Below are 12,687 nucleotides of genomic sequence, written 5' to 3'. Positions count from 1 at the left end.
CGCACCGTACCCCTGCATTCACTACAGCGTGTGAAATGTACCGTCTGAAATGCACCGTACCCCTGCATTCACTACAGCCTGTGCAAAGTAACGTCTGGAACGTACCATACTCCTACATTCCGTGCATGTGTGCGCATCATCTCACTATTGTAATCAGGCCATACGCGAGCGCACCGTACCTCCACATTCCGTGCGTGTGTGCGCATCGTCTCACTATTGTATTCGTGCCATACTCGAGCGCACCGTACCCCTACATTCCGTGCGTGTGTGCACATCGTCTCACTATTGTAATCCTGCCATACACAAGCTCTCCGTACCCCTACATTCCGTGCGTGTATGCGCATCCTCTCACTATTGTAATCGTGCCATACGCGAGCTCTTGAAACGCACCGTACACATGTGTGTATGTCAAAAAACGTTAGTGGACACCTAGGGGATGAGTAGCAGGCCCTGAATGCATCCTGGTTGTCATGGATACTGAGATGTGAGTGTGTGATACAGGTGCCCTGCAAAAAGTCAGTTGGTCAAAAATATACAATGTTGCAAAATGATTGTGGAGCTGAAGCTCAAATTTTGAACGATGCAAATGCGTGTCAGAGCTGTATGTTTAAAGGGATTGGAGGAAATGTACAATGCTAACTAATCTGACCTATCACTCTGTACTCCTCGAACCGAAAGCCCCTCAGCAGCACTGATTTAAGGCTCATGAAGCCCTGAGAGGGCACTTGCCTGCACTACATTGAAGTGGACCACACTGCTGCTCTCTCTGCATCCCATATCATGATGGCTCGTACTGTGGATAGGGCCCCAGCCTTCAGTGAGGAGGAAAACCCGGCCCTGCTGGACAGCCTCCTCCCACAGTACAGCAAGCTGTATGGGAGACCAGGGGAGCAGGAGAGTGCTGACTCCACAACCTTTGACTGTGCACCTGTTGTGTGAGTGTCACAATAGGCATTGTGTATTGGTGGGACAGACGTGCAATGTGGTTGTGAGTGAGTCCCGGGTGTGTACATGGTTGTGTTTGCCATGCAGAGCATGCTGTAGTTCATGTGTGTTCACTCCTCACTTTCATTGTGCTTACTGTAACATTCACTGCATAGTGAATGACACATTCAGCCGTGGCACACCTTGGCAGCTTTATTCCCAAATGTCCTGAGGTGGAACAGTGTTCGCCCCGGAGTGACAGGTGACTGTACTCACAGATGTTTATTACTTGAGGGGACCTGTGGTGAGATTGTCCAAATGATGTGTTAGACCTCATGGACATTGAAGAGTGTGAATGTTCCTTGTCATCTGGGTGAGTGTGTATGTGATGTCTTGCACCACTGCTGCATGGAGTATGCAGCTGCTCTGCCATCTGATGTGACATGTAAGCAGTGCTGTGTGATTGATTAGCAAAGCTAGCACGACACCTGTGACACCCCATTGTCAACTGGCATATGTGCAAAGTGAGGGTTGTTTCCGCTGTTGTCAGTGACAGGCGAGTGATCTGTGCCAGGGTGTGTCTGTCTTGTCTGCTGAGGGTTCTTAAGTGGAGTGGGATATGTGAGTGCTTGTCACGTGCTGTCACTAACCCTGCAGTTGCATGTATTGCCCAGAGTGTGCCATGATCTGTGAGTCTGTTGCACCCGTTACGCCATCTGTTGGCTTTCAATGCCATGTAGTGCATTGGGGCTTGCACACTGGCCTAATTCACATGGACAATGATGCAAGTCCTGTCACCATCGTATGCCCTGTTCACATTATCAATGGTGTGCAAGTGTGTGTGTCTGGGACATGGAGCAGGTGTAGTGATGTTGTTTCACTTTGTCTTCCTGACAGATAACTGCCTACGAGAAGGGGGAAATATGATTGGAGATTGTCAGGGCCGTCAGGTCTGCGGGGAGCCATCGCTGGCAGCTGTGCAACATCCAGAAGTGGTGGCAAGACATTTGGTGCTGGACCCGGCGTATCGCCAGGGTCCAGCTGGACCTGGAGCCACCATGCCGGCATGGTGGAAGCCGTCACCTTACCCCCACATGCTCCGGGTCCTGGTAGTCGTCTTTCCACACCTCGATAGGCAGTTGCAGGAGAGACAGCAGCAAGGAGGGGTTAGGTACATGGCTGTATGTTGTGTTGTGTGTCACCTGCTTTTTGAAGTGCTCTGAAGCCTGGTTACACTCCCACAGTGGTGGTGTCTGGTCCGACAGGTTATATGTGCAGTGTCCTTTCCTTTCACCATAGTCACCTGGTACTTATTTTCAATCCTTTCCTTCCTTCACATGTGTCCCCTGGTCTGTGTGTAATCACTTTTGCATCATGCTCATCTAGAGTGCAAGGAAATGAGACTGCACATTGATTTCCCCATCATGTGGGAGGGTGGCCTGTGACATGGGTTGGGACCTTGCATGTGCCATGACCTGTGCACTGTGTTTGGGCTTCATATTTGTTTGCACTGATGATGAGTCTCTAGATAGGAGTGTGAGGTTTCTACTGCACACCCTTGCAGCATGCATGACCCATGTTGTGTTCTCAGACATGATGTACATCAGTGTGAGATATGCATAGTGCCATGACAGTTTCTCTTGGTACAGTCAGCTCATTCCAGACCCATGGATCAGTGTGTCCACTACAGTCCCCTGAGACACCCTGGCCTCCTAATCATGTGTGTCATCCAACACTGTGCCCATTGTATGTGGGCTCAGCATGGGTCTGCCTCTGTGGTATTGTTCCCTGGCATCATTTGTATTTTCCTGTGTCTGCTACATGTGTCCACTGGACATGGATGCAAGATTTGGCTTGTGCATACTCACACTGAGCAGTGCTCGTGTGCCTATTCACAACAATCTGTTGTTGGTTGTTTGTGAGTAATATGTTTTGCCAGCCCCACGAGGTGAGCTGCTGTTACTTTTGAAATTGTTGCTGCACAGTTTTTGTTACCCTGATTCTGAGGTTTTACTTCTTGAGCTGTATCAGTCACATTGACTGAGGTATGGGGGTGTTGTGCAGGAGAGGTCTACATGGGCCTGCCTGATTTAGCCTTGCCAGGTCTGACCTGTGGGTGTGAATTGGCTGATCAATGATTCACCATGCACTGCCCCTGTGATGTTGGCCAGTGATTTCATGTGGGGCTTGGCAGCCAATGTCATTTGTTTCCAGACATGATTCTGCCTTATACAATTTTGCCTCATGTATGTAGTTCAGATGCTACGCTGTATTGTGTTAGTGTGCACACTTCTGTGTTGACATTTTGCCTGGGGATAATGATGTGTCCACAATACAGCAGTGATTTTGTTCATCACAATTGCAGGCCCATTAGCTGAAGTATTGTCCTGAGTTGGGACATGTGTGCCACTTCACATGACAACCAGTAGGTCTTATGTGCAAGCAACTGTGTCATCAGGGAATGGATGCCCATGTGAGGACTGTCATATTTCAAATAGTGTCACATAAATGATTGTACTTTGGCACTCACAACACTTGCTAAAAGCTGATCATGTTTTGAATGTGTTAATAGGATGGATTGTGTAAATGACACTTATGTGCCTGCATGATAGTTGTCTCACAAGGTAGTGCATACAAAACGACATTTCCACTTTCGTGAAAGAAGCAGGCAGCTTTTCAAAGAGTCCAGTGCTAATGATTAATGGTGTGCCTTGATCTCCATACACATGTCCCCACAGTGGTCTTGAGGTCTTGAAACTCCTTTGTTGTCAATCGTACAAAGTAATGAGTGTCAAGACATCCAGAACTCTGATGGACCATGTATGTGGCAAGTCTGCAATGCCATTTGTTTCTAGCAGTGTTTTATCTTAAAGGGTGTCAGCTGTTTCAAAGAATGTGTAAATCTTTTTTGTGTGCATTTCATTGTGAGACATCTGTCATGCAGGCACATACGTCTTGCCTTCACAAGATGGCGAATTACAACATTCAATACATGTTGATTGTGTAAAGTGTGTTGAGTCCCAAGATGCTAACATTTCTTTAAATTGATTATTTAAACAATGTGCTTACAGGGCTCTGAGTGTTGTATCACATTGGGGAGTGAGGTAGGTTATTGTTCCCTGAGGGTCACCACTACTGTTACTTTTTTTGTGTATTTGAGGTGCCATCACTTGATTGTAATGATCAGCTCTCCTGTAAACAAACAGTAGCCTATCTGTGTAATTCTCATTCAAGTTGTGGCAAGGTGTGTTCTTTGGATCCTTGTGTCCAAGTAGCATTGTGTCCATACCAACTGGGCAATACAAGTCTCAAATATGTGCAGGGCTATATGGCTGTTACTCATGATGCATGCCATGATTTGCAGTGTTACCTACTGTTTTTGTGCTCATGTGTCATATGTGTACAAGTGACTGATGCCTTTCTGTTTCTTCTACTTGCCCACAGCATCATCAACAGAGACAGAAGGAGACACATGCACCGATCAAGAGGAGGGACCCAGCCACAGTGCCACCATCACTGTGGAGTCAGAGGGAGCCAGTGGCACAGAGGGTGAGGGGAGTCGGCCTGCGGACCTTTTGGAAGGTGACACTTCCTACCACGCTGATGGGTTCGCCTCTGACTCCCTGGAGGAGGGGGAATATGTCGCAACACCCGACAGCAGCACTGTCTCTGTCCCCGCCTCCTCCAGTACCATCTCATCCCTCCCAGTTGCTCCGGTCCATTCTGCCAGTGCAGCCCCCCATGGCCCTTTGGCCCAGGCACTGCACCCCCTGCCCCTGTCTCCCCTGGTGTCCTCAGTGAGGAGTCTGTGGACCTACTCTGGCAGATTCAGGTTGGTCAGACATCAATGCTGACAGTCTTCCATGGCCACATTCAAATACTGACCCAGTTGTTGTCATTCATGGAGGGCATATCAGCTACGATGTCTGACCAACGTCGGATTCTCACGCCCATGGACTCCTCACTGGCGGCAGCAGTTGCCCTCCTGCAGCGGTCCGTCCCCCCCTCCTTCGGACCCATCCACACTCCCCTCTCCCATACCCAAAGCACACGCAGGAAGGCACGATCATGCACACCAACGGACAGATGCAGCACACCCCAACGAAAGTCAAAGCGCACACCTCCTGGCACGCAATCTCAGAGGGTGACAGGCACACCCACAGGGACTGGGGTCAGACCACAGACACGCAGCCAAACTCACAGTCCGCAACCCGCACAGCCCTCAACCTCCACTCCCATGGTATCCGCGGGTGCAGGAGGTAGTCTTGACGAACTGGCAGCAGTGTGCAGCGCTGAGTACCTTTCCACCTTTGGTGCTGCACAAACCACTGAGGACGATACGTCCCATCCTGCACCCACCACACCTACCCTTCCCACTACTGTCCCTGCGGTGCCTGGTCCTGAACCCAATGATGCCCCCCAAGGGTAAACAGACCATTACTCCATTCCTGTGCACGCAAGTTTGGGGTAGACAACCTCCCCAACGTCCCCTAAAGAACTTTGTTATGGACTGCCAATTGACCTTATTAGAGCTTGGACTCATTTTTTGACTTATTTGAATTTGAAGCTGAATTTATTTATGTATTTATTTATGTAGTTTATAGAGCGCACAGCTACCCCCGGAGGGGTGTCCCGGCGCTAGAACCAGAGCCTCAAGGGAAAAAGAAGGAAGGGAGGAAATCAGCAGGGAGGGGGTCAAAGTCCGGAGAACAGCCAAGTTTTAAGTCTAGCCCGAAAGATGGATTCAGAAGGGCAGAATCTGAGATCGATTGGAAGACCGTTCCATAGTTTGGCAGAGATAACACTGAACCCTCTGCCGCCCATTCTGGCACGTCTAAAGCGGGGAGGGATCAGGAGGCGGAGGTTGTTAGATCTCAGGGATCTAATGGAATGAGATAATGACACTCGCTTTTTGAGGTAGTTCGGTCCAAGGTCGTTGATAGCTCGGTAGGTAAGGGTAAGGATCTTGAACTGAATGCGACTGGCAATGGGAAGCCAGTGGAGCTCTTTGCGATAGGCGGTAACTGACTGACGGTAGGGAATGTTTCCGATCAGTCTGGCTGCCGCGTTCTGGACGATCTGAAGCCGGTCAATCAGATACTGAGGAGCACCAGCGTAAAGGCTGTTGGCGTAGTCCAGATGAGACGTAATGAGAGCCTGGGTTACTGTTCGGCGGGAGTCCAAGGGGAGATAGGGAAGTATCTTCTTAATCATGCGCAGCTTCATGAAGCAGGCAGATGTAACTTTGTTCACTTGAGCTTTACATGAGAGAGAGTCGTCGAACTGATATCCCAGGTTGCGGACAGAGTGGACGGGGGAGGGAGCGGGATCAAGTGCCGTGGGCCACCACCGTGAGGGGGGGATAGGATTTTTCTGGTTAAAAAACAGCACCTCTGTCTTATCCGCATTGAGTCTTAAATGGTTGTTGGTCATCCAGACACTGATGCTGTCAAGACATTGGCGGAAGTTGGCGAACGTGGAGTCCGAGTGGTCTCTGTAGGAAAACATCAGCTGAGTATCATCAGTATAAGAGACCACTCTGACTCCGCAGGACTCCACAACAGCGGCCAGTGGGGCGAGATAAACGTTGAAGAGTAGAGGGCTGAGGGCAGAGCCCTGTGGCACTCCACACCGCAAGGGTTTATCCTCAGATTTGAACGGCCTCAGTAACACCCTCTGACTTCTTCCAGTAAGGAAGGATTCAATCCAGGTGATGGCAGTGCCGCCAATGCCGGCCTGTTTGAGTCGGTCTAGGAGGATGGAGTGGGAGACCGTATCAAAAGCGGCGGATAGGTCGAGGAGGACAAGCATGGCCTCCTCGCCCCTATCCACACACTCACGGATGGTCTCAGCCACTTCCAACAGAGCCGTCTCAGTACTGAATCCCGCTCGAAATCCTGATTGTGAGTCGTGCAACAGAGAGTTGTTCTCCAAATACTCCGTAAGTTGCAGTTGCACGGCCTTTTCCAGGATTTTGGCGGGTTTGGGGAGGAGGGAGATGGGGCGGTAGTTGGCAAAAATTGTGGGGTCGGCATCGGATTTTTTCAGGATGGGGGCCACCAGAGCTTCCTTCCAAGTGGTTGGGAAGAAGCCATGGTGGAGGGAGGCATTCCAGATGGAGAGAAAGGAGTTGGCTAGTAAAGGGGCCAACTCACCCATAAGTTTGGCAGGGACAGGGTCGGAGGGGGCACCAGATTTGCATTGGGTGAATAACCTGAGTGCGGTATCAATGGTCAGCTTGTTGAAGGATAATAGGGAAGCGGGTACTGGGGGCCTAGTGTGGGGGGGCTGGGGAGATAGCCCATTAGGGAATGAGGCACAAAGATTGTTTATTTTTTCATGGAAATAGTCAGAGAGTCCATCGCATAGGGCCTGACTAGCGGAATTCTGCGTGGCCCTAGCGGGGGGGTTAATGAAGTCTTTGACAATGGTGAAGAGGGTTTTAGATGAGTTTTTGGCGTTAGCAATTTGAAGGGAGAAGTAGTCTCTCATAGTGGTTTTTTTTTGTTTGAGGAAGTTTTTCAGGGCGGATTTGTAAATGATTTTGGTTTCAGGGTCGTAATTCTGCCTCCACTTGCGTTCGAGTGCCTTACATCTGCTTTTTTCCTCACGGAGGGTGGTAGAGAACCAAGGAGCAGAGGGGCGGGATCTGGTGGAGGAGATGGATTTAAGGGGGGCAATGGAGTCGATAGCTTGGAGGAGGGCGGTATTGAGCCTAGAAACATTTCCATCAATGTCAGTGGAAAGATGGTCCGATTCGAAGTGGAATAATGGGTCAAAGGTGGCACAGGAGACCTTATGCCATTTTCTTCCCAGCTCTTTTCTGGGGACCATAGGGGCAGGTTTCAAGCCCAAGGCAAGGACAAAAGGGATAAGATAGTGGTCAGACCAGGTGAGGGGGAGGGGGGGAAGGACTGTGATATTAGGGAAGTTGGCGAAGATAAGATCTAGGGTGTGACCCGCAGTGTGAGTGGGGCCAATGACTAGTTGTAGAAGATTCAGACTTTTCATGGTTTCCAACAGGTTGTTGGCTTTCACGCAGAGAGAATTGTCTATGTGGAGGTTGAAGTCACCTAGCACCAGAAAGTGTTGGTGTTTAAGTGAGAGATCAGCCAGCTGGTGAGTAAGTGCCGTAAGTGAAAGGGGGGAGGCCGTTGGGGGGTTGTAGACTAGAGTACCCGCCAGTATTGCTGCCGCAGAGTCGGAGACAGAGAAATACATAGCTTCAATTATCCCGATGTTAGTTAATTTGGTGGTAGTCAGATGAAGATGGGATTTGAGGATGACGGCTAAACCGCCTCCTGATTTGCCCCCAGCCCGATTCATGCAATTTATGACGTACCCTGGCGGGGTGGCGAGGTGGATATCAGGGGTAGAGGAGTCAGTAATCCAAGACTCGGTGAGAAATAAAATGTCCCAGTCGTCAGAGGTGATTGACATCCAGATGTCGTTGGCATGGCGGGGCAATGACCGGCAGTTGACCAGGCCTGCTTTCAGCGTCCGGGGATGAGACAGGGGGTTCTGCAAGTTAGGGCAGGGGGGACGACGAGGGTTATAAGGCGAGAGCGTAAAGTTACATTGAGGGCAGTGGAAGGGGGTATCTTCCAAGTGGTCAGGGCTGCAACATGTAGTAGCCGGGCAGGAATTAGGGTTTAAAAGGAGTAGTTGGGTTTTGGTCCAGCACGCGCGGGCGGAGCCAGCCGGACGGGCAGGGTGACTGGCCCTAGGCACGGTCCAGGCGCGGACGGGCGCAGACGGGCTTGCCTTAGGCGCGCCTTCGGCGCGCAAACGGCGCGCCCGCTGCGCCCGTCCACTGCGCGTACGGAAGTGACACATGCTTTAAGCAGATGAAGGGTGGGGCGTGGCCACCAAGGGGGCGTGGTCTAGTCGCACGCCGGCAATGGCGCCGAGTTACTTTTCCTGAAACCCGCTGTCAGCGCTGGGGCGGCGCTGGGGCAGCAGAGCGGTGGAAATGACGGTGATAAGTCCTGTGCAGAAGGTGAGAGGGCTAGTAAAATCAGCAATTTTAAAGTGACACACAAATAGTAAAAACAGTCTTTCTCAATCACCCACACCCATACTGTTGACCTATGCTGGAAGTCATATACACCCACCCCTCATATGGCTGGGCACTGCTGGGAGTGATATACACCCACCCCTCATATGTCTGAACACTGCTGGGAGTCATATGCACCCCTCATCTGTCTGGACACTGCTGGTAGTCATATACACCCACCCATCATATGTCTGGACACTGCTGGGAGTCATATACACCCGCCCCCATACTGTTGGCCTATCCTGGGAGTCATATACACCCACCTCCATACTGTTGGCCTATGCTGGGAGTCCTCTGCACTCACCCATCATCTGTCTGGACACTACTGGGAGTCATATCCACCCACCCATCATATGTCTGGACACTGATGTGAGTCATATACACCCACCCCTCATATGTCTGGACACTGCTGGGAGTCATATACACCCACCCCTCATATGTCTGGACACTGCTGGGAGTCAACTACGCCCACCCTTCTTATGTCTGGACACTGATGGGAGTCATATCCACACACCCCCATACTGTTGGCCAATGCTGGGAGTCCTGCACCCACCCCTCATCTGTCTGGACACTGCTGTGAGTCCTCTGCACCCACCCATCATCTGTCTGGACACTGCTGGGAGTCATATCCACACACCACTCATATGTCTGGACGCTGCTGTGAGTCATATACACCCACCGCTCATTTGTCTGGACACTGCTGGGAGTCATATACACCCACCCATCATATGTCTGGACACTGCTGGGAGTCATATACACCCACCACCATACTGTTGGCCTATGCTGGGAGTCCTCTGCACCCACCCATTATCTGTCTGGACACTGATGGGAGTCATATCCACACACCCCTCATATGTCTGGACACTGCTGGGAGTCATATGTACCCACCCCCATACAGTTGGCCTATGCTGGGAGTCCTCAGCACCCACCCAGCATCTGTCTGGACACTGCTCGGAGTCATACCCACACACCCCTCATATGTCTGGACACTGCTGGGAGTCATATACACCCACCCCATACTGTTGACCTATGCTGGAAGTCATATAAACCCACCGCTCATATGTCTGGACGCTGCTGGGAGTCATATACACCCACCCCCATACTGTTGGCCTATGCTGTGAGTCATATCCACCCACCCCTCATATGTCTGTACACTGCTGTGAGTCACATACACCAACCCCTCATATGTCTGGACACTGCTGTGAGTCATATACACCCACCCCTCATATGTCTGGACACTGCTGGGAGTCATATACACCCACCCCCATTCTGGTGGCCTATGCTGTGAGTCATATCCACCCACCCCTCATATGTCTGGACACTGCTGTGAGTCATATATACCCACCCCTTATATGTCTGGACACTGCTGAGAGTCATAGATACCCACTCATCATATGTCTGGACACTGCTGGGAATCATTTACACCCTCTCCTCCTATGTTTGGTCACTGCTGGGAGTCATATACACCCGCCCCATATCTGTCTGGACACTGCTGGGAGTCATATCCACAAACCCTCATACTGTTGGCCTATGCTAGGAGTCCTCTGCACCTACCCCTCATCTGTCTGGACACTGCTGGGAGTCCTCTGCACCCAACCATCATCTGTCTGGACACTGCTGTGAGTCATATCCACATACCCCGCATATGTCTGGACACTGCTGGGAGTCATATACACCCGCCCCTCATATGTCTGGACACTGCTGGAAGTCATATACACCCACCCCTCATATGTCTGGACACTGCTTGGAGTCATATACACTCACCCCTCATATGTCTGGAAACTGCTGGGAGTCATATACACCCACCCCTCATCTGTCTGGAAACTTCTGGGAGTCATATACAGCCACCCCTCAGATGTCTGGACACTGCTGGGAGTCATATACACCCACCCCTCATATGTCTGGACACTGCTGGAAGTCATATACACCCACCCCTCATATGTCTGGACACTGCTGGGAGTCATATACACCCACCCATCATATGTCTAGACACTGCTGGGAGTCATATCCACATACCCCTCATATGTCTGGACACTGCTGGGAGTCATATACACCCACCCCTCATATGTCTGGACACTGCTGGAAGTCATATACACCCACCCCTCATATGTCTGGACACTGCTTGGAGTCATATACACTCACCCCTCATATGTTTGGACACTGCTGGGAGTCATATACACCCACACCTCATCTGTTTGGAAACTGCTGGGAGTCATATACAGCCACCCCTCATATATCTGGACACTGCTGGGAGTCATATACACCCACCCCTCATATGTCTGGACACTGCTGGAAGTCATATACACCCACCCCTCATATGTCTGGACACTGCTGGGAGTCATATACACCCACCCATCATATGGCTAGACACTGCTGGAAGACATATACACCCACCCCCATACTGTTGGCCTATGCTGGGAGTCCTCTGCACCCACCCATCATCTGTCTGGACAATGCGGGGAGGCATATCCACACACCCCTCATATGTCAGGACACTGCTGGGAGTCATATACACCCACCACCATACTGTTGGCCTATGCTGGGAGTCCTCTACACCCACCAATCGTATGTCTGGACACTGCTGGGAGTCGTATCCACCCACCTCTCAGATGTCACGCACCGTACCCCAACATTCATGGCGTGTGTGCGACTCATATCCCTATTGCAATGGTGACATATGCGAGCGCGTGAAACGCACCGTATCCCAACATTCATGACGTGTGTGCGGCTCGTATCACTATTGCAATGGTGCTATAGGCGAGGGTGTAAGACGCACCGTACAAGTACACTTTCATTGTTGCGGTACGTTGTACTCACCGTCTGCGCCGTCGTCGGTTTCTGTGCACCAGATCATAGGCATACAGGACTGGGATGACACGGACGATGGAGTTCATGGCTTGTACGTTGCGTACCGGGGGTGCGGTTTCGACCGGACTCTGCTTTTACAGATGTTTTCAGCTCCCGTAGAAAAAGGACGTACGGACGTAGCGTACATCGTGACCCGGATACAAATCGTATGTATTTTTTGGTCATACGGTGTTTGATACGAATCGTACTGAGATCTGCTTTGGGTTTGGATTGTACATGATCGTACGTACGGGGACGTTGAAGGTGTATGAATCGTACGGGAAAAATGCTTCATACGGCCAATCGTGGGGGATTTTACCGAATCGGAATCGGCCCCTCTATGTCTAATGTTTTAGTAATATTTAAACATTCTCCCTTTCTTACCACTTAATACTTTCTTTAGTTCTTTAATAACAGGAATTTCTGAAAATACTAAATCTATATTGGAAAAATGGTACTCAAGTTTCCCCGTCACATAAAACAGACTTGTAAGTATACTGCAAGAGACACCATAGGTTAAAGGAAGGTGGTGATAGGTCACCCCTTCTGAGACAGATGAAGGTAATTGCATGCAGACATAAGAATCACTCACATTCATGGTTTAAATGTATTCATAGAGTATTTTAGTAAAGACATTTAACGAGAAATCACTAATTGATTTATCATGATGGAGATGCCTCAATCAAATGGTACTACATTAGTATTTGGGATTTCATTAGTGACATCACTCATTCTTTCACTAATTACTTCATTAGTATTGTTTCTTTTATCATCTATCATTAGAATACGTACAAGGACAGTTAATAATAACCACATCAAAATTAATAGAAAGACACTACATAAGCAAGCTTTAATACACC

This window comes from Lissotriton helveticus, chromosome 7 (assembly GCF_964261635.1).
Source record: "Lissotriton helveticus chromosome 7, aLisHel1.1, whole genome shotgun sequence".
Taxonomy (NCBI): domain Eukaryota; kingdom Metazoa; phylum Chordata; class Amphibia; order Caudata; family Salamandridae; genus Lissotriton; species Lissotriton helveticus.
The sequence above is the reverse complement of the archived record's forward strand: the minus strand, read 5'-3'. Positions refer to the sequence as shown.